General features: G+C 41.1%; 1 protein-coding gene and 1 long non-coding RNA gene across 6 annotated transcripts in view; both read right to left on the bottom strand.

Moving 5' to 3' along the window:
- LOC121870410 (oxysterol-binding protein-related protein 6-like) overlaps positions 1–3,081 on the bottom strand; it is a 65,023-nt gene extending 61,942 nt beyond the window's left edge. For both annotated transcript variants that reach the window (XM_042372247.1, XM_042372248.1), the window contains exon 1: positions 3,011–3,081. The gene's annotated coding sequence lies outside the window, so the exon portion shown is untranslated. The remainder of the gene's footprint in view (positions 1–3,010) is intronic.
- A 2,451-nt stretch (positions 3,082–5,532) lies between these two features.
- LOC121870409 overlaps positions 5,533–22,889 on the bottom strand; it is a 34,107-nt gene continuing 16,750 nt past the window's right edge. For all 4 annotated transcript variants that reach the window (XR_006089704.1, XR_006089705.1, XR_006089706.1 and 1 more), the window contains 3 exons: positions 11,996–12,051; positions 6,767–6,923; positions 5,533–6,590 (listed from right to left, as the gene is read on the bottom strand). This is a non-coding gene — a long non-coding RNA (uncharacterized LOC121870409). The remainder of the gene's footprint in view (positions 6,591–6,766; positions 6,924–11,995; positions 12,052–22,889) is intronic.

Below are 22,889 nucleotides of genomic sequence, written 5' to 3'. Positions count from 1 at the left end.
AGATCAAACAACAATGACCCTAAATGGATAAGTAATTATTTAAACAATATTATTGGACAAAGGAAGGCTATAGGTAGAAAAATAAATCGTGGTGAAGTTTACCTCCGAGCTTATTATAAGGTATTGGCCGGTACGGTTAAGATCGAGATAAGAAAAGCAAAGAGGAATAATGAACTGAAGATAGCAAGGGAGGCGAAGTCAAACCACAAGGGATTCTATCAAATGTATCAAACTAAAACACGAGAAAAGATTGGACCAATACAGTCAGATACCGGCAAGCTAACTGATAACGATGGAGAAATGAGCAATAATCTGAATAAATATTTTTCAACAGTTTTCACCACCGAAAATTTAAACATGATACCCAAAGCACCGACTCTACAGAGATAGTGAGGAAAATAAATTAAGCGAGATAGTAGTAACTAGTAACGATGTTAGTAAGCAAATAGACAAACTAAAGCCTAATAAGTCACCAGGTCCCGATGAGATACTTGCCAGAGTATTAAAGGAATGTGAGGAAGAGCTTAGCAAAGTTGTTTAACATGTCCTTAAAAACGGGTGTAGTACGAGAATCCTGGAGGATAGCGAATATAATACCGATTTTCAAGAAGGGAGATAGATCACTATCCTCTAACTACCGACCAATCAGTCTAACATCAATTGTAGGCAAATTACTGGAAGCAATCATTTCAACTCTATTTGAAATCACCTGGAGAAGCACAAGTTGATCAATGATTCCCAACATGGCTTCACCAGCAGGCGTTCATGTCTAACTAATCTATTAACATTCTTTTCATCTGTTTTCGAATCAGTGGACGAGGGGCACAATTATGATGTGGTATATCTCGACCTTAGCAAAGCCTTCGACAGAGTCCCCCACGAAAGACTAATAAGAAAAGTGGAAGCTCATGCCATTAAAGGAGATATTCTAAAATGGATTAGGGCGTGGTTACAGGACAGGAAACAGCGAGTGAGCATTAACGACACTAAATCCCATTGGAGCAACATCACTAGTGGAGTTCCCCAAGGCTCAGTACTTGGACCATTATTATTTATTATATACATAAACGACATAGATATCGGTGTAGACAGCAACATAAGTAAATTTGCTGATGACACTAAAATAAGGCGTGTAATTAAATCTGACAAGGACTCCGCAAAACTACAGGAAGATCTAAAAAAAAATTTTGAATGGTCTGAAAAATGGCAGATGAAATTCAATGTGGAAAAATATAAAGTACTCAGTATAGGAGATGTAAACAGGGAACCAGATACCAGATGAACAACAATGTTATTGAGAAATCCGACTGCAAGAAAGATTTAGGAGTAATGATAAGTAGGAATCTTAAGCCAAGTAAATAATGTGTATTTGCTCGTAACAAGGCTAATAAAGTACTTGGGTTCATACAAAGGAGTGTTAGTTACAAGACTAGCGAGGTCATCTTAAAACTATATCTTGCACTTGTGAGACCACACCTGGATTACACAGTTCAGTTCTGGTCACCGTATTACAGAATGGATATAGAATCATTGGAAAGAATTCAGAGGAGAATGACAAGACTAATCCCGGGCATTAGGAGCCTTGAGTACAGAGACAGGTTAAAGCCACTAGCGTAGCTAGAGGGGGGCGGGGGGGCCCCGGGCGGCACTTTTGGGGGGGGCGGCACTTTTGGGTCTGCTCATCACCCATATCTGCAGCTACTGGAGACGTTAATCCTTCCCTTTGTATCGGCGGCAAGTTAATTCTTGTCGTGTCTGACCTAACACCTGACCCACATCATCACGGCCACGTCATGAGCTACACCTTTGCTATGCCCCCCCCCACCACACACACAACCTGTAACCTGTTGAGGATTAAGGAAACAACTTCAAACAAGTACGCCAGTGAGCTCATGTGGTGTGGGTCAGGTGTTAGGTCAGACACGACGAGGATTAACTTGCCGCCGATACAAACGGAAGGATTAACGTCTCCAGTAGCTGCAAAACCACGCAGTCTCGGGTCATATCAGTTCATGTACAGCCGACCAATCCACCAGTTACAAGCAATTCACTTCAGTTCTGCACAAGTCTCCATCGTGACAAGACGAGTGAGTCACTGTGCAATATGTATTTTTTGTGGGGGCAGGGGGCAAGCTCAAGGGCCGCCCCAGGCGGCACACACTCTAGCTACGCCACTGGTTAAAGCATCTTAATTTGCACTCCCTTGAGAGACGTAGAGCGAGGGGCGACCTGATAGAGGTGTATAAGTGGAAGTCAGGGCTAAACAAAGGGGACATTTCCAAGGTACTTAAACTATCCAACCAGGAGCGAACTCGTAACAATGGTTTTAAATTAGACAAATTTAGATTTAGGTGCGAAATAAGTAAACACTGGTTTGGAAATAGAGTAGTGGACGAGTGGAACAAGTTACCAAATATCATCATTAACACAAATACGCTGGATAGCTTCAAACATAGGTTCGATGGATATATGAGCAATAGGGGTTGGGTGTAAATGGGACTGCCCAGTATGGGCCAATAGGCCCGCTGCATTTTCCTCCATTCTTATGTTCTTATGTTGATAAATTGGCATGAGCACCATCAAATCGACGAAATTAACTCTTAGTTCAGGTTACAGTTTGCACTTGAATCATAAACTGTCATCAATGCACTACACGGAACACAAAATCACACAAGTAACAAAAATCACTCGTCACCAATTTAGTTTATCTATATTATGTGCCATGTTGTTATTTCCAGATGGGTGTCCTGTGTTAGCCTGAATTAAGCCAACTGTATACTTCTACTGACCTGCTGAAGACGAGCCACAGGCCAAGAAGGCACAGTATCAACCTTGACACCTTACATAGCCTGCCCAGCCTTGACTCATATGGCCAGGGTCGAACTTTAACCTTTCCCTTTCTCTCAACCCATTGATAATTACCTCACAAACCACCCCGACTCACCTGTCATATCTCCTTGACAACCTTTACTAAAGCATAACATCCTGCTAGGAGCCGTATTATACTTACTTTAAGTGGATTATATATTGACACAGATAATCGGTACACCCACGGAGAGGTTCTTGTAAGGTGAACTAAACACTTTAAACGTCTATTGAAATAAACAGATTCCAAACCTATGTCATCGCGATAATAACAAGTAAGTAGAAACATATTCCTTAAAATTTGCTAGAAATTTACTTAAAAAAGTATATCGTAATATTATCTCAATTATTTACATAATATATTAACAGCTGGAAACTAAACGTAAGGTAATGGGTGGGGATAAGGGGAGCAGAACCTATTGAGTGTACACCGAAGGAAGCTTGGAGACGATTGGAACCTAAAGAAAGTCGTCTATACTGCAGACACTGACAGAGCCTCCCCCCGGCCGGCGCTCAGAGCCTCCCCCCGGCCGGCGCTCAGAGCCTCCCACCGGCCAGCGCTCACACCGACCAACACACTTGAACCTCACACTTGACACCGAATGTTGCCGACCAAACCGATGTGACTTACTTTTGCTGCAAGGGGAAGCACAGTCCGAAGCTTGTTTAGAATAATTTAACCTATTAATGTGGCGGGAATGCAGCGATATTTCATTGAAGTTAATAGTTTAGCTCGCGTGTTTTTAAAGACAACGAGAGGCTCACATCACCGTACGGACTAGTATCAAATTTTGGTGTTTCTGCTGTACGCTTGTTTGCCTTACACTTTTACTTAATTTTACTTTTATCCTCTTCACCACTGATCGGCTCGTTATCCGTAATTATTGACGACTGACCCGTCGGCGATTTAACATAGTGGACGATTATAAAAACACCGCAATTTCAGTGTGTTCTATAGAGGACGCTGTCGTAGTTTGCATTTTATTTTTATAACCCAACCCAACCTAATTTAACTTTAACCTAACCTAACCTTAACATAAAACCTTTTTATAGAGGACACTCATAGTTTGTGCAAATGTTTTCTTAATCCAACCCTACCTAACCTAACATCTGTGGTAAAGTTGCTAAAATGTGTTCCTACGTTCCTGGTGGATAGGTTTGCTAAAGGTCATGTCGGTTGGTCGTCTGGAGACACGGGTTACCACAAGGAGTGCAGGAACACATTTTAGCAACTGTGTCAGAGGCCCCCATAGTGTATGGCAGTCAAGTGTTGATAAACAAGGTCAAAATAGATTTCTTTCATTGTTGCAAGTAAGATACAAGCTACCGCACTGTTTATTAATTTTACTGTGAATGGCTTGTACAGTATGTGGTTTCTCCAATTTAGCTTATTATCAACAACAACTCAAAGGTACTAAACTCACCATATGCTTACGGTAACTTCCCTCACTATAGACGCTGTTAATGAAACATAAAATAAAATAAAATGCAAATACTGAGAAAGGGAGACACAGAGAATAAAGACTAGCTAAGTGCATGTTCACCCCTAAGGACGCTTTAACCAACGTTCTTTATAAATAAAACATTGTTTTGCATCAGCAATTTATTGACAGCAATAATATATAACAGTATTATATAATAATAACAAGCTAAAACAGTTCTTCAATTCAACTTACACACGTAGCAAACGATGAGAATTGTAACCATGTGTGTGTGTGCTTATTTCTGAGTGTCTTCCTAACTACACTATGTGAACTGTATGTTTTCTGTATATGTGTGCATATTCGTATATACTTACAGGTATATTAAACGTTTGCCATTTGATTACACAATCTTAGGATACAAATAAGTTTGGTATAAACTGGTCCAAGCATTAACAGAAAATGGGCGCCAAAATTGGTAATTAACACAGCCAACGAAGACCTACTTATAAAAACAATGTAGTAAAATCATGACATGAAATATACATGATAACGTTGCTCAATAATGCAAACTAAAAACGCAAACATAATTTCAAAAACAATTCAAGGACAAAAATCTTAACAAAACACGGACAATAATATCACAAAATGCCCAGAATGATCAGAGTCCATTTCATTTGTATACTCAGAGGCGGGGGTTCGTTGTAAGCAACCCCTCCCCCAGATTTTTTGTTTAAATCTGACCAATATCAATTCACTTTCAATTTCAATTGTTTATCCCTTGATAGAGGAAGCGGGATCCTAGTGCTGTCACTAGGTACCCCTGTGCAATAACACCAGAAGCATCTGGCAAGTGTGACAAGTATATACAGTATAAATATTATAAAGGGGCTTACTAAAGCCTAAGGAAGGAAGGATATTCCTTTAACACATAATCAATGTTATTTACAAAATATCTGGCCAGTATGGGGAGGATCATCGTGTCTCCGTCATGGGGTCGTGGAGTGGTGGTCCAGCAGGCGTCACGGCAGCCTTTTGTGTGGGGACATCTTAGGAGGTAGTGGATAAGGGTGCTGCTGTCGGGTCTTCTGCATAATGCACAAGAGCGTTGCTCAGGGGATGCGGGGATACCAATCTCCAAAGCAAAGTCATACCCAATGATGATACGGGCAGCGATCACGTCCCCTTTCAGCGACCCTTTCCCATAGACGTACGAGAGGTCAGGAAGTTTGACCAATATCATGGGCATTTTGAAGCCAAGCGCACTTGATATTAAGAGATATTCTGATGTCAATAGTAAATACTTTTAACTATACAAAAATGCCTGAAAACAATACTGCATAAAATAAAAAGTATTGGGATTTTCTGGTGAAAAGGCTCTTGTTAAAGGTTATAAAATAGTACTGCCAAGTTTTAACATTCTCTTTTAACATGCAACTAGTAGATAACTGATATACAATAATCATAACTATGAAGGTAATATCTACTGTATTACACCAAACCTTTTCAAATATCTTTAACTGAAATGAAGGATCATATGACAGAAAATGTGAAAGTTGTATAACACACACACACACACACACACATACACACACATATATATATATAATATATATTATAATATCACGTGAAGATAGAGCAAGTACATGTAATTCTGTATAGCTGAGATACTTGCCTACTTTGCACCGGCAAAGACGTGTGGTGGATAGAATTGGCATCATATTTGAAAACCATCGAAAATTTGGCCGGACGGATATAGCCTATATTAGACAGTTGTTGAGTGGATGATAGGTAGCTGGGAGGTTGGTAGCTGGGGTGGTAGGTAGTTAGGGATAGTTGGTAACTGGGATGGTAGGTAGCTGGGATAGTTGGTAGCTGGGATAGTTGATAGCTGGGATAGTTGGTAGTTGGGGTGGTTGTAGCTGGGATAGTTGGTAGCTGGGATGGCTGCTAGCTGCGGTGGTTGGTAGCTGCGGTGGTTGGTAGCTGTGGTGGTTGGTTGGTAGCTGGGGTGGTAGGTAGCTCGGATGGTAGGTAGCTGGGGTGGTTGGTAACTGGGGTGGTTGGTAGCTGGGATAGTTGGTAGCTGGGATGGTTGGTAGCTGGGATGGTTGGTAGCTGGGATGGTTGGTAGCTGGGGTAGATGGTAGCTGGGTTAGTTGATAGCTGGGATGGTTGGTATTTAGGGTGGTTGGTAGCTGGGAAGGTCAAGTATAGAAGGAAGAATAATCTTCGACTGGACGACTTATACCTTCAGGAGCGACACCCACACAGGCTAACCGAAGTTTCGTCTTCTTGAGCTCCCTGTGGAAGGAAGAGTCATGAATCCATCCTAAATGGTCTTCTGTGAGTGTTTTATGGAATGTTCTCATTATGTATCATTTCACTAGTAGACTGATATATGTTGGATATTTATTATTTAACAATTATAATTCTTATATTATCTACACAGTTAGATGTAATAAAAAGAGAGGACTTACTCGCGATAGGATATCTGCTGTAGCCAGTACTGCCGAAGCTGTGAGTGCCGTAATTCGTCCTCCCAAGGCGTCTTTGTCCTGGGAAGTCTCTTGGTGTTTTGATGACATTTGGTGCCCCCAACGCCACCCACACAAACGTCACCAACACCAACAACACCTACCAGTATGAGAGAGTGTGTGTGAAGGCGGGAATCTGGTCGCCCATAGTATCCCTGGCTACATCAGTCCCACAGAAAACGAGAGTATTGGTTTTCTGTCAGCAATACCTAGCCTTCCTAGTAAAGACTTATCTCTTGGTGTTTGTAAATCATTGTTAACTTGGTGTATTTGATCAGGATAAATAGGTGTAGATACACTGCAAGTCATATCATAGGGTAACATAGCAGCGTGAATATGACTAAGGTAATTATAGAATAAGTTAAGTAGATGTTATATGTTCTGTAAGTGGGTGGAGCTTTGTTGACGTTGCATTGTGGATTCCCTCACCCACCTCTCACCCCTCATGAGCAGAAAAATTTTATGGTTCCACATTCTGTACTTGACTTCATCTCAGTATCTCACAAAAAAAATAATATTAGTAGAATTTTTTTTATTATTTATTGGGCACTCCCCTACATCCTTGTGTAAGGTGAAGCGCAGAAGCGTTTACAGTGCCCAACAGGGAAGCATGCTAAGTTCATGCTTGCCTGTATGTCTCATGAGTTAAGTTAAGGGCGTAGAAGCCTGAAGAGTCAATGGTTTTATGTCATCAAGTTAGTGGAAGCTTCAACAACTTGTCCTTGAATACGAATTCGCAACTTTCGATTTACACCAGGTACCTACTTTACTGCTAGATGAACAGGGATTAATGGGGGCTAGGAAGTATGTCCAAACAACTTCCACCAGCCCGGGAATCGAACCCGTGACATCTCGCTTGCGAAGGCAAGAGCCGTACCACTCTACCACCAGCACCCCCATATTATATTAGTAGAATGTCTAATACTGCTTATAACTTTAGCTAAGGACACTATTGGGTTGATACAGTGGCAAAGACGGAAAGTTTAGAAGAAAAACCGTGCACTTCACTTTGGAAGAACAATGGTCCCCAAACTAAAGCTCAAACTGAGTTGATGTTCTATCTCAGTAATCCAGACCATCTCGTTAATCTTCCACAAAAGACTCTCTTTGGGGCGTGGCTTCATAAAAGTGTTGCAGATCTCTTGAAACTGAATGTCCCAATCACCCCAGATGAACCCATTAATGCCATTCCTCCTTGGCTGGATATATCAGTTCTTATTAATTACACTCCTGTTGGTAGTAAGCAAATGTTAAACACCGATGTGGTGAGATGTGTCACACTAGAAACTATTAACAGACACATAGAGAGTATTAAATAAAGTGAAAGTTATACTTTTATCCTCTTCGCCACTGATCGGCTCGTTAGCCGCTTGGGCGATCGGTCAAATCTCTGTTACGCACTCAAGTACTTGTCTTGAAAGAGCTCACACTCGGTGCCGTCACAACACTTTCTGGCAGATTGTTCCAAGAGTTCACAACCCTCACTCCGAAAAAGTTTGCCCTCACAGTTTTCTGGACTTGCGGCTTCTTCAATCTTGAGCTGTGACCCCTTGTGGGGCGAGGGTCCGCCAGCTCCTAGTAAGGACACTCCACTGAGTAGTGCCCCTTGAGATCCAGACAAACACAGGTACAACAGGCTGTGCAATTGTAATATATAAAGAAAAAGAGATGATAGTGTCAAATAAGCAAAGGCTGAACAACTGGGCCAGCATAACACAAACTGAAGTAAATGGAATCTACTTGGCTACATACTACCTTAAAGAAAATGGAGGTGGGGTGATATTCTGTGACTCTCAAAGTGCTTTGAAATCAATGAACGGTCCATCAGGTTCTATGTCTAAAGTTGTATGTGATATTAAAAGGAATGTGAGAACTGCCAATGAGAACAACTCTCGTATCGAATTTGTGTGGATTCCGTCCCATATTGGAATTAGGTATCATGACAGTGATAATTGACTGGCCAATGAGGCATGTAAGAAAGAAAATGTTGACCATGACCTTGGCCCAGGGCAGGATTCAGGAGTGGGCAAAGTGGGCAGCTGCCCAGGGGCCTCCACAATCTGGGGGCCTCCACATATATACATGCATTCTTGGACAGAACTATTATTTGAGTAGAGGTTTATCTGATTAATAATGCAAAGAATCATCTCTCTGTAATAACTAATAATATATTCTTTTCTGTGAAGTCTCTTGAAAATTTTTGACATGTGCGGTAGTAGCTATATCAGGGCTGGTCGACTTGAAACCACATGAATGACTCCAGTCATGTCTCACTTTTGTGTGTGTGTGTGTGTGTTGGGAATTTGTACACTATCAATAAATATAAAATTAATTAAAAATTTCTCAATGTTCTAATTTCCTCAAAATAACTGCATATGGCTTCAAAATTCTCCAAAGAAGTGTTCAAATTTCAAAATTTATTCGGGGGGGCTTACAGCGCCCCCCGGAACTCCCAGATGTCTAGGCTCGCTTCACTCGCCACCCCACCCTCTTGGGTAATTATAATGAGGGGGTCTCCACAAAGAGGCTGCCCATGGGCCTCCACAGGTCTAAATCCGGCACTGCCTTGGCCTGTCCAATGCTGTACTTAAAAACATTCAAGTCAGAATCATGAACTCTGATCTCGAAGAACTGAGAAATGCAGAGAGACCTGGCAGCTGTAGCATAAGTAAATATGACAAATTTTGTGACGAGAGGTACCGGTATGGCCAGCATAAGGACAGAACCAGACAATGTGATGTAGTCGTGGCCAGAATTAGGCTAGGATACAGACACATCTGGCAAGTTAGTAACGCTGTACCCATACCGGAACACTCAGCATGTAAACTTTGTGATAAACCTTTAAAACATACATTTGAACACTATATTATTGAATGTGACACTGTCAAAGACTTCGGGCCACCTGGCTTATTGTATCATGAACTTTGTAATTACTACATTGAATCGGGGGTGCTTGGGAACATTCTTGCTGTTTATCCCAAATTTGCTAGCCCACACTGATTAGTCTTCACTTAGAATATAACGTCCAATGCATATGAACCACTGTCTTGTATGACAGCGAACAGTAACATTACCCACATGAATCTGACCTATATATACTGTCAATGAATATGATGTATTTCTTTGTGTACGAACCTCTGTCCTGCATGGCAGTGAACAGTGCCATCACCCACATGAAACTGATTTATATATATATATATATATATATATATATATATATATATATATATATATATATATATATATATATATATATGCAAGTAAATCACTGTAGGTGCGCATAATCCAAGTATATGCTGATAACCACAAGGAAACAAGAAAACACGAAGTTCCCAAGCGCTTTAGTGTAATTCACATCTTCAGGGGTGAGTACAGTACAGACTAAGGAGAAATACTTGAGAAGGCTAATATATACAGTAGAGGAGAGTGAGATTAAGTCCCTAGGGGACAGCAGGGATCCACAATGTTCCGGTCATAAGGCACTGACCATAACATTGTGGACCCCTGCTGTCCCCTAGGGACTTGATCTCACTCTCCTCTACTGTATATATTAGCCTTCTCAAGTATTTCTCCTTAGTCTGTACTGTACTCACCCCTGAAGATGTGAATTACACTAAAGCGCTTGGGAACTTCGTGTTTTCTTGTTTCCTTGTGGTTATCAGCATATATATATATATATATATATATATATATATATATATATATATATATATATATATATATATATATATATATATATATATATATATATATATATATATATAAAACAAAGAAGTATGTCTGTGTGTTTGTGTGTTGTTATATATGTGTATGTATATATGCTGCCTTTATTGATTATATATACATTATATGTTACGTTAGTTCTTACCAATGTCAGAAAGTGTTTAGGCTTGTGTAATCACGAAATGTGTTACGTTGTTACAACAATGGAGAATAAACGCTCCAGGTAGACGTAGCATGTGGTTTTTCATTCTCCCACTAAATACTGAAAGATACTATATGTGTGTGTGTGTGTGTCCGCACGAGAATCTCGGAAACTACTTTACCGATCTGTAGTGATGATGGATGGTGTTATATGTAGTGATGATGATGGTGTTATGTGCAGTGGTGGTGGTGACGGTGGTAGTGACAATGGTAGTGGTGGTGAATATGATGTATTTCTTTGTGTATGAACCTCTGTCCTGCGTGGCAGTGAAAAGTGATACCACCCTCAGTGTCAAGACCTGACCGAATTACTCAGAATAGGCAAACTGTACTCCAAGCTTTGTCAATAAAAAAAAATAGCTATGTATTTAAATAAGGAGTGCAGCTTAAGATAGGTTAACTATAACTATATGCAAAGATAAAGAGATGGAGAGAGCGGGAGAAGGATTAGAGGAGAATGAGAAGGGGAAGGGAGAAGGAGAGGGGAAAAGGAAAAGGAGATGGGGAGAAGGGAAAGGAGGAGAAAACGGGGAGAGGGAGAAGGAGAATGAGAAAGAGAGAGAGAGGAGAGAGTGCATTGAAAACTCGTTGCTAGCAAGGAGTTTGAATGGATGGAGGTGGTGTTCGCTATGTTATGTAACAGAGAGGAGCGTGAAGCCAGGCCGCCACCTTGGTTACAGATAACTCTGCGGGATTAATACTATTGTTTTATTTATTATGCACAGTATAGAGGGATCAACCAAGGAGGATGAAGTCACTGAGAGAAAAGCGCCGCCATATTGGTAAAGGCATCAATCACACTAAGTGACTTCACTTGAGGCAGCGGGTGCAGCCTCCATCCATTCAACCTCCTTGGTTGCTAGAGGCTGACAGAATTTCGAATTCATTATAGAACACTACCAGGGCGCAGAGATCTATTTGTTTTTTACATTATTTACTGAATCTTTATTGCAAAATATATCGAGAAGTTATGAAGAATGCATATACTCATATTTATTTGTTGTTAATATATTTTTCATAAAGGATTGCGCTGTTCAGTGCCCACCGGATGTGGGCGCTTCTATAATTATAGATGTACAGTGCTGTACCGTACTGCCACCCTGATGACAGGTTTTAATGTTAATCTTAATGGGTGACGGACGCGATGACAGGTTTCATAACGGTATCTACGTGTTAAAAAACTATAGTAACTTGAACTGTGTTTTCTGTCCCTGTTTCTCAATCAATGACATAAATCACTTGACTTACCACCTTTATATTCATCCTAAATCTTCTTAACAGCAACAGCTCGAGGTTCTTCTTATCTGTTGAGAGACGAAGAGAATAAATAAAACGACAGATACATTCCCTCCCAGCCATGACTTATAGTGATTTTAAGTTTTTGTCAACACACACACAACCATTTTTCTTACCTAGACTAATCCATGGTATGGAATATAACTAAGGCATAATAATAAATTGAGAGAAAGAAAAGATATAAAATCTAGAAAATACAGTAATATATATGACAGAAGAAATAAAGTATAGAAAAGAATATTAACTTAGAAAATATAAACAAAGAAATATAAGATAGTTACTTATAGAAAGAAAGACTAAGAAAATAAGATTAATAGAAAATGTAGATATGGAGAAAGTATATAAGTATTGAAGAATAAAGAGAATAAATACGAAATAAAAAAAGAGCCCCCTTAGGCTGCATTTACACCAAGCCAGTCAAGTCAAGTCAATCAAGTCATTTGACTTGACTTGACTCATTGCCGTTCACACCGACTGAGTCAACCCGAGTCAATCAGGACTCAGTACCCAGACTGATTTCGAGGAGGATGGACGCATATTCTCTCGCTGAATTAGTTGTTTTGTTGTGGATTCGGCGTCGTAAACGCAAGAGGAGGACCCGAATCTGGATGCATGAACTCAACACCAAAAGACCCAATTTTGGAAGCTTCAGTCATTTATTCCCAGACTTGGTGAACCATCAAGACAAATTCTAAAATTTCTTTAGGATGACAGTTGAAAACTTCAAAAAGGTGGTGGACTTGACTGGGTCTTCCATAAGGAAAATGACGACTAACTACACGTTTGTTCTCGCATCTTTTTCAGCTCTTCTAGGAAACACATATCCATGTCATCTGCATTATCGCTGCAACGTTTTTTGGTGACTTTAGGTTTCTTTGACACGGGAAGAGTCGGCATGACAGCTATAACATCACGATCCCGGTGGCTACGATCAGTGGGATCATATACTGTATAGCAGGACGCTCTCGAACTAAATGTATCAGGACGTCAACCTGCATGATGTACACACCACTGCGGACTCGGCGAGGCTGATGAAGAAAATGGGCCCAACCCCATCTGTGACTTAACGTGACACGATGCGACGTGACTTGACTTGACTTGACTTGACTCATCTGGTGGGAATGGTTTCTGAGAATATACATTGGAGTAAATGTGCATTAGAGTGGCGATTCACGATGAGTCATGACTTGACGTTACTTGACTTGACTTGACTGGCTTGGTGTAAATGCAGCCTTACATGTGCAAGTGAGAAACATTATTAATTTTGATAATTAATTCCTTTTTCATGTTCACTTACTTATAAAATAATATGTTTCGTTTTTTAAAGTTTCTTTTAGAATTAGACTATAATACACGATAATATTTGCCCGATTGCCAGTAAGTACTGTCTCGCTTATATGCCTGCCTATCATTTAATTTTAACAAACAAATCAAGGCAGTTAAACTTTGAAAACTAATAGTTTTCTCCAGGCAGATTAGTCAAAGAAAAAATGCTTTTCCTTTTGTGCAAGCGAGGATGCAGAATTTGCTTTGTTTTCTGATAGATTCCTTTAATTATGAAAGACTATACTCGTATCTATGGAATGTTAACATGTTGTACCCCTATGAATTTGACTTTGCCGATAACCCTACTGATCAGAATGTTTCATAATAATATTGCATAATCTTCTTTTACAATGAATAGATGATTAATATAATTTGTCATTTAATGTAAACCAAAATTAGTTTCAATAATCCACCCGAGTAGTTAGATTTAAATAATGAAAATCAGTGATGAGTATGGCAACTAGCAGAGGAAACTGTCTGTACCCGAGAATATTTTTCTTTTCCATTGGGCAGATTTCAGTTGTAATTTATCAAAACAAAGCTTAACAAACATATAGGTAATATTCATTCTCCGCGTTAATTTATTATTAGTACCAATAGCAGTTGTTATAGTGGTAGTGTAGGAGTTAATAGCAAAGAGGGCATTACTACTAATATACCTGTTGATAGTTTGCACGTAATGTACATTGTACATACATACACACACACACACTACTATTACTACTACAGTACTTTGCTGTCACCCGGAATCGAGTATGACGATCATCCAGCTATGAGACAATGATATGAGTTATCAAGGATGGCACCTTCGTTGGTGAGTTTTAAGGTGACGAAAGAGGCCAATACGGCGACCGGCAGACCGGCAGGGTAGTTCACAGATGTTGCAGTCGTGCTAACTCGAAAGTATGACACCTTCTTGTGTGGAGCTCCTCCAAGAGTCACAGTGTGAGTAATCGTCTCCCAGGCGAGAGGATCGACTTGGCACTTTTTCAGGTTTGTCTTAAGACTATCCTTATACCTTTTCAGTTGCCCACCAGCGTTACGCTTACTATTCGTTAGGTGACTGTAAAGTAGCTACTTTGGCAGTCTACTGTCATCCATGCGGGTAACATGGCCAGTCCAGCATAGTTGTTCATGGATAATGGTAGCCTTGATGCTCCTACAGTTGGTGTCAGCGAGAATACTGGCATTTGTTCTCTTGTCTTCCCAGCGAACTGGGAGGATGGAACGTGGACTACGGTGGCAAAAGTTTTCAAGTAGTTTTGTATAGAATTTTAGCTCCCTACAGGTGAAATCACAGGTACGGAGTCTGCCAAAGGCTTGAGATACACATGTGATCCGATGTTGAATCTCTTCATCGATGTTTGCGGTGGTGGACAGGTGGGAACCGAGATACTGAAAGTGGGTAACATTAGAGGGGGTAGTACCATTAAGATGGATGGATGGTGGAGGTGTGGCTGAACCAGGGTCAGGCTGAAAGAGAATCTGAGTCTTATGTACATTCACCTCAAGGCCGAAGTGTGCATAGGCATCTGTGTACGTATTCAGGATCTCATGTAGGTCGCGTTCAGTGTGAGCGACAAGGGTGAGGTCGTCTGCATACTGAAGTTCAGTAATGGAAGCTGCCGACACTTTTGTTCCTGCCTGGAGTCGTCTTATGTCGAAAAGATCCTTCATCCAGCACTCGATGTCCACCCCGTCGGCAAAATTGGCACTGGCACGGGTAAGGAAGGCAGCCAAGAAAATGGAAAAGAGAATTGGTGCCAGTACACACCCTTGATTTACCTCCGTTTGGATGGGGAAGAACTCAGACTGGGTACCATTGTGCAGGACACTGCCGTTCATGCCATTGTGGAGTTTCCTCACAATGGAGATGAATTCTGGTGGGCAGCCAAAACGGCTGAGGATCCTCCAGAGGGCTTCCCTGTTGACCAAGTCGAAGACCTTGGTTAGGTCGATGTAGGCCATGTACAGGGCACGATGCTGTTCTCTGCACTTTACCTGTATTTGGCGGGCAGCAAAGATCATATCAGTGGTGCCACTTGATGGTCTAAAGCCACATTGAGATTCTGGAGGAAGTTTTCCGCCTCAGGGAGAAGTCTATTTAGGAGGACTCGGGCGGTTATCTTGCCAGCTACGGACAGCAGAGAGATCCCGCGGTAGTTGCCACAGTCTGACCAGTCTCCCTTGTTCTTATAAATATTGACGATGGAGGCGTCTTGAAGAGCTTGGGGATTTCCTCCTTTTCCCATATATACTCCAGGAAAGAGTGGAGACGGCTAGTAGGTGGAGGTCCTCCTGCTTCTTACACCTTAGCTGGGATTCCATCAGGTCCTGAGGCTTTGTTATTTTTCATCTGTTTGATAGCAGTAGCTACCTCATTCAGCATGGAGGACAACTGAGGGGAGGGTTCAGCTCTGGATACTGAGGGACCTGCTGGGTAGTCGGGACATCCACTTCAATGTTTCGGTTGAGCAGTGAATGGTAGTGCTCTTTCCAGCACAGGCAGATGCCTTCTTCGTCTTTAATTAGGGAGTTACCATAGGATGAGCAGAAGAGGGCTGTGCCATGATTGATTGGCCCATAAAATGTTTTAGAAGAATTGAAATATTCGCACATCTTGTGTTGATCTGCAAGTTTTTGTGTTTCACGTGTTTTATTTTTAAACCAGTCGTCCTTTAGTTTGCGAAATTCGAGCTGGGCCACTGCTTTCTTCTTGCAGAAGGTATCAGCTTTGGTCCGAGACTGAAGGTTGTTCTGCCAGTCAGTTAAAGCAGCACGTTTATCATCGACGAGTACATTGATTTCCGGGTCATTTTCATCAAACCACTTCTGGTGTCTTCTTTCGATCTGGCCGAGAGTCTCTCTGTAGGTTTTGTTGTGACAGTGTCAAGAATATTCCATTCGGCACTGGGATTTGGGTTGTTTGTTGTCAGTTGTTTATCAGCCCATGTTCGAGCTGCTCTCTAAAAGCATGTGCTACAGCTGGATCCTCCAGACGCTTAGTGTTGACACCTCTTTTGGAGGCTTCTTACCTTCGCCGTTTTGGGGTGACGTGAAGTGAGAGCTTGGCTCTGACAAGCCGATGATCAATGTCGCAGTGGTCTGAGCCACGTATTGCACGGCTGATGAGATGCCAGTGTTTTGATCGTGGGTGTTGCCACGAACCCTTGAACATGTTGGCCTGCCTAAACAAGGTATTGGTGAAAGTGAGGTTGCGTGCAGCACACTTTCTAAGTTGGAGTAGGCCGTTGGGATTACACTTGCCAAGTCCATTTCTCCCTGTGATTTCCTGCCAAATGTCAGCATCTCTGCCAACTCTGGCATTGAAGTCACCAAGGGGCACAACCTTATCTTCTCTGGGGATAGAGGTTAACACTCTGTCAAGGTCGGCATAAAAGGCATCCTTGATGTCATCCTCTGCATCCAGTGTTGGGGCAAATGCACTGATGAAAAAGGCATGACGTGAGTGATTCAGTGGGACTCTGAGCGTCATGAGGCACTCGTTGATCCCAACAGGTATTTCAGTTAACCTATGTAGGATGCATTGGCGGATGGCAAAGCCAACTCCATAAATGCGGTTTCTCTTTGCAGCAGGCTTACCCTTCCAGAAGATATACGGCCATATTATTAAACAACATCTTCCCTTGAAAAATATCTTCATGTCGAAAGCCGTATTTTTAAATGCGATGAACCTTTTAGTTCAGCGCACGAAAGAGTGTGGTGGCATGAAAACGAACTAATTGCACCTAACTTTGAAGAGGTAGCTCTGAGCTGCTTTTCGTTACCCTCCTCATAATTATTTTGTTAGTTTTATTGAATATTTATTGTCAATACGATTAACGTACAAAGAAACACGTATTAGTAATTTTACAAATGTATTTTTTTTTACATTATTGGTTTTACGGCCCATATTATGACAGTGCAAAAGCTGTGTTTCCTGTCATATTACGACTGTCGTAAAAGCTGTGCTGCCTGTCAATTTGTTATTGCTAAAGGCAAATTGCTAGAGTCATACCATCTTACTAACGCTAGTACCAATCTGGTAAGCACATTTACGGTAATTTATTAAACGTTTTAGCAATTTTATAAGTGAGTTTTTATCTTGAAACTATAAACTGGCGCCGTTCTTGCCTATAAATATTAATATGGATAGAGGCAAATTTCAATGGGAGAAAATCATCTCAAAACTTTATGTTGCATATATTAATAAATTAAGTCCATTTAAGTTACTTAATGCAACTTTTTAGCAGTTTCATAAGTGAGTTTCTGTCTGGAAAATATAAACAGGGGAGGTTTATGCCTAAAAATATCAAAATGGGTAGAGGCAAATTTCACTGGTAGGTCATTATCACAAGGATGGTAATATTACATACAAAAACACCTTTGATACAGTGGATCATGATATAATATGTGAAATACTGCAGGCTCTAATTTTTCATCACCAATTACATTATTTCGTTTTGGTAAACTTCCATTTGGCTGAATTAGGTGCATAATAAAATAAGTTCACTGGAAGCTGGAGTTTGATTATTTAATGAAAATGTGCCTTAAGCATATATGATACAATATTTTGGCCAATATAGAGGACTCCACAGCAGCTTCCCCCGTCTCAGTAATAGTAAGTTCGCCCACGGCAAGTGATAATTTATGCTAGGTTAGGTTAACTTAACTTTACTTTAACTTATAAATACTCTAACACCTTTTCCAACATTTGCCATAAATACGACCGTCTCACTATAAAACATATTGAAATTGCGGCGTTTATAAATTTGTTTTCTCTGAAAACAACAATTTTTAACCTAAGACAATATAATAAAGGCATACCAGCCCCTAAAGGCCATTTCCTATTATTTTATGCATTACTGTACATTATTATTATTTTTTAATTACATTGGAAACATGTGAAAATTTATATTTCTCCGGTGTTTTTAACTAACAGGTTGAATTGGCAAATGAAATTTTTAGAGGTGTTATGTGAAGAAAGAAGACAGGAGTAGTGCTATGCTGACATTAGAAGAAAGTCGACGACGAAGAGGTGGATTAGAAGAAGGACCAACCCACCACAGCTGCTGTACTGCCGACATCCCCTATTTTTCAGATACCAGCTGGATGGAAGACGTGAGCTGTGCTGGACCCCACTAATGTACTGATGTGGTTGATGTTGTTGATGTACAATAAAAAGATATAATACCCTAACATGTGAAGCAGGAACATTGTTTTTGTATTTTGAAGTATTTTCTCTGATTTTTGTTGATGTTTACTACAAAGAATGTTTTTTTTGTCACCTTGTCTGTGAGATCATTTTATCAATGTTTTGCACAATGAAACACAATATTGTAGCCATATTACTGACTGAGATGAATTATTATTTTGACATGGGCTGATAAGGAGATGTAACACCTGTTGTTGTTTTGATTTGCAAGTTGTCTCGGATACAATGCTAGATATGAAGGATTTTTTGATTCTATGTTCACTTGCTATCAGGCCCGTCCTTAGGGGAAGGGGGGGGGCGAACAGGGGCGACCACCGGAGCCCCGCGGGGCCCAGCACTAGACCTAGTGACCTCGGATGCATTACCTGTTGACTGGTTAATCTGACCTGACGGCTTACACCACCATCATAACCGTGACCTTACCATCCATAGCGACACTCCCATGGGGGTTGTTTGGGGTAGGTTCCTCTGATCGCATAATCTGACTCCATAATCCATTGCACTCCACTCCACACAGCCAGTCCACCAGGGTCAGTAACCAGTGAGATCAGGTTGTCTTGTCCTGTGAGCTGTGACTCCTGCCTTTTGAGTTTTGTGGATATACTTTTTTTGTGTAAGAAACATGGCAAGCAGAGACAGAGACATATACAGAAAATACATCTCGGGGGCAGTGAATAGGCAAAAGAAAAGGAAACGAGAAGAAATTTATAATGTATTGAAAGGTTCCCTTGACAAATTTGTGTTACAAAAAATTCCAGAAACTACTGCAAGTGACTGTGCTAGTGTGAATTGCATAAAAGGATAGGAAGAGAATAGTGGTGAAAAACAGATGAAAGCGTTAAAAATGGACAGCCCAGACCGTAACCGTGAAACTGAAGATGATTTATGTGATCCAGCCAACTGGCCACAGCTTCTGGACAGTAGAACAATGAACTACTTGTTAGGAAATGGACCTGTGAAAGTTGCTAGTGAAAATTATATTTGTCCTAAAAATAGTGAAAATCGACACTTCTCAGAAATTTTTACATGAGAAAATTACCAAATGGAAAAACATCCGAAAGAAGTTGGCTTATATTAAAAAATCGACGAGTGAAAAGAAAAGGACAACAAGAAATAGGTGAGAATAATTCAGAAAACACGGCTAAGAAAGCATTTGAAAGAAATTACTTTCTTGCTATCATTGATCAGGCCATAATGTCACTGACAAGAAGATTCAAGCAGCTGCAAGAGTATGACACTAACTTCGGTTTCCTGTATGACTTGGAGAAACTTCAAGACATGAAAGAATACTACATCATGAAAAAGTGATGTATAGCTTTGGATAATTGAGTGAGTGTTGGAAATTCTCACTATATTGATTGAGCAGACCTGTTCTCAGAGCTTCGAGTACTCCAAGAACTTATTCTTCAAGAAACAAACAGTGCACTTCAAGTCCTTCAGATTCTCAAGTCTCTAAATGGTTCCTTCCCTAAGGCAGAAATAGCATATAGGATTTTATTGACAGTTCCAGTCACAGTGGCATCAGGGGAGCGGAGTTTTTCCAAGATGAAATTAATAAAAAAATATCTAAGAACCACTATGTCTCAAGAGAGATTGAATGCATTGGCTATGCTCTCCATCGAAAAGGAACTAGCAGAAAGTTTGGAATATCAAGATTTAATAGCAGTGAACATAATGTGTAGTACCCCGATATAATAATGATATTAACGTGTCCATGTCATTGAGTGAATTAATAAATAGTTTTATCGAAGAGGTGTTTAACAAGTTCTCCCTTTAAGAACGTAATATATGTGTATTGACATACGAGATAAGATAAGCGTATTGACGCTGAGTAAATAACATCACGGCCACGCTACCCAACTTCCTGTCTTTACATCCTCCTACTATAAATATTCTACCTATATGCAATATCCTCTTCTGGTGAGTTTTGTCTCATTATACTGGTCCATATCCCTCAGCATTTAAACATGTTGCAATTCGTAACCATGCTTGTTTCTTTAATGTAACAAGCTTCCCACAAGTACTTTTATTTTGCAAAATTTTCTCCTCTCCAATCAAATAAACTAAGAAATCCCGGGAAACTTTGGAGAAAAAATATCCACGACGAGAGCTGCTACAATACTAAATTTGGCGCCAACGAAGGTAAACAAACACACAGGACCCATAATGCATCAGCGAAGAGGACAGTATTACCAGACCTAAGAAAATCATCCCGCACGAAGTGGAAGAGGTTCGAGCATTTAGGAATACCGCTTCAAGGAACAATACCTTCGAAAAGATTCTTCGTCGGAAGGGGTAGATGTTGTTTAATAATATGGCCGATAGCCAGGCCCCCGTTCTGTGAGTCGACCCTCATCTAGTAGCCGGGACTCAGTAATGGCTGCTATGTCGATCTTATACCTAGCCAACTCTTTTGCCACAAGGGCAGTTCTTCTTTCAGGATGAGCATGTGTACCAGTATCCAGAATGGTCCTGACAGTCTATGCAGCGAGCATAAGAGGTTGTATAGTTTGTTTTTATTTTGATTTGGGAATATAATTATGTTTTCGACTGCATAAGCATTACCTTACAGGGTGCGGTTGCCCAGTCAGGTTGGTTCTTTAGGCAGACTATGTTTAGGGCACCTTTTCTAGCCCCCTCCTCATGTGGGGTGAGCAGAGTGGCTCCTCGGAAGGGCTGCTCAGTCGTACAGACAGGACCGGATTGCACTGCTGCCTAGATTCCAGTGCATAAATGACCATCTTGTATGTGTCGCCCATGTGCAGAGTTGTGACTAGAGACTCCAGGCAGTCATCTCTGCCTGTTCCCGTCGCCACTCGTCCGTCACCATCGGACTTTTGGGGTATATGGGTTCGATGATGATGAGGAGTATGGTGAGCTGGATGATGGCTGCACGTGATTTGATTTATGTGGTGAGGCAGGAGGGCAGACTGCAACCACACATCTGGGCTCTCCCTTTTCCTGATCCAGTGGTGCAAGTGTTGCAACGACTGGGGAGAGGGAGAGCTGCAATGGAGTGCCGATAGCCTAGTTTGTTGGGTTTCGCCTTAGTAGCCTGTCCAAGTGTCCGTCTTGCATTGCCTTCGTCCGCCGGTGTAGTCATTGGGTTCCCATGTTGGTCACCTTTCCCGCCTATGCCGCCGTTGGGGTCTTGTTAAAGCCCTGGAAGCATGTGTGCCTGATGCGGGACTCCAGCGCAGATTTTTCGTTCATGGTTTACTCCCGTAGCCTTATACTTACCAAGGTCAATCCACAAGGCAGCGGGGCAGCGGTTTGTAGGCGCCAGGACGTGTCCACGTGGCAGCAGGCCTATGTGCCGTGCTTCTGGGGCCCACTGCTACTCCAAGATCCCCTGCTTGTCTAGCCTGGGCCCACGAGGCACCCAGTTACCGTGTGTTGTCACGAGGAGGCACTGCAGGAGTCTTGATGGTGAAGAGGCTGTGTACTGGCATGGAAGACTTATGCAAGTTGCTTTCCTGTTCGCCACGAGGGCTAGCCAACGGCGGTAGCTGAAAGCGAGTGGAAGCAAGCAGTGCCTGCAGCTTAACACTAACATAATGCTGCCACAATAGCCGCGTTACACTACCTTGTGCACAAACACACACACACACTGTAATGAAGTGTGTCTCGAGTATTATTTCAATGGTATTCCTTTTTATGAAACTGATTCGAATGATACTCAATTGATTCGAGTTTTGAACTGTTCAAAATAAACTGAGAAGTAGTGGGAGTAAAGTGCAAAACCGTGTATTATTATTACTGTATTATTATTATTATTATTATTATTATTATCATCATTATTATTATTATTATTATTAGTGGTGGTGGTGGTGGTGGTAGCAGTTGTATAGTAGTAATAGTAGTGACGGGGCTATCTTAATCTAACTTCAAAAAACAATAAAATTCCTCAAAATAACATCATTCTAAGGTGGTATAAGCGGTATCGCTCTTGCCTCGCAAGCAAGATGTCACGGGTTCGATTCCCGGGCCGGTGAAAGTTATTTGGACATACTTCCTAGCCCCCATTAGTCCCTGTTCATCTAGCAGTAAAGTAGGTACCTGTCGAAAGTTGCGAATTCGTATTCAGGGAGTTGTTGGAGCTTCCAATAACTTGATGACATAAAAAAAAACACTGACTCTTCAGGCTTCTACGCCCTTAACTCATGAGACATAAAGGTAAACGCTGTAAACGCTTCTGCGCCCAATAAAAAAAACAAAAAACATTACCCCTGCTTCAAGACCACAAACGCAGTAAAATATTATCTAGTGTTTATATTAAATGCAAGACCCAAACTTTCTCTCGTG

This window comes from Homarus americanus, unplaced genomic scaffold, assembly GCF_018991925.1.
Source record: "Homarus americanus isolate GMGI-L3 unplaced genomic scaffold, GMGI_Hamer_2.0 scaffold40856, whole genome shotgun sequence".
In the NCBI taxonomy this organism is placed as follows: domain Eukaryota; kingdom Metazoa; phylum Arthropoda; class Malacostraca; order Decapoda; family Nephropidae; genus Homarus; species Homarus americanus.
This window is presented reverse-complemented; position numbering and strand designations above follow the sequence as displayed.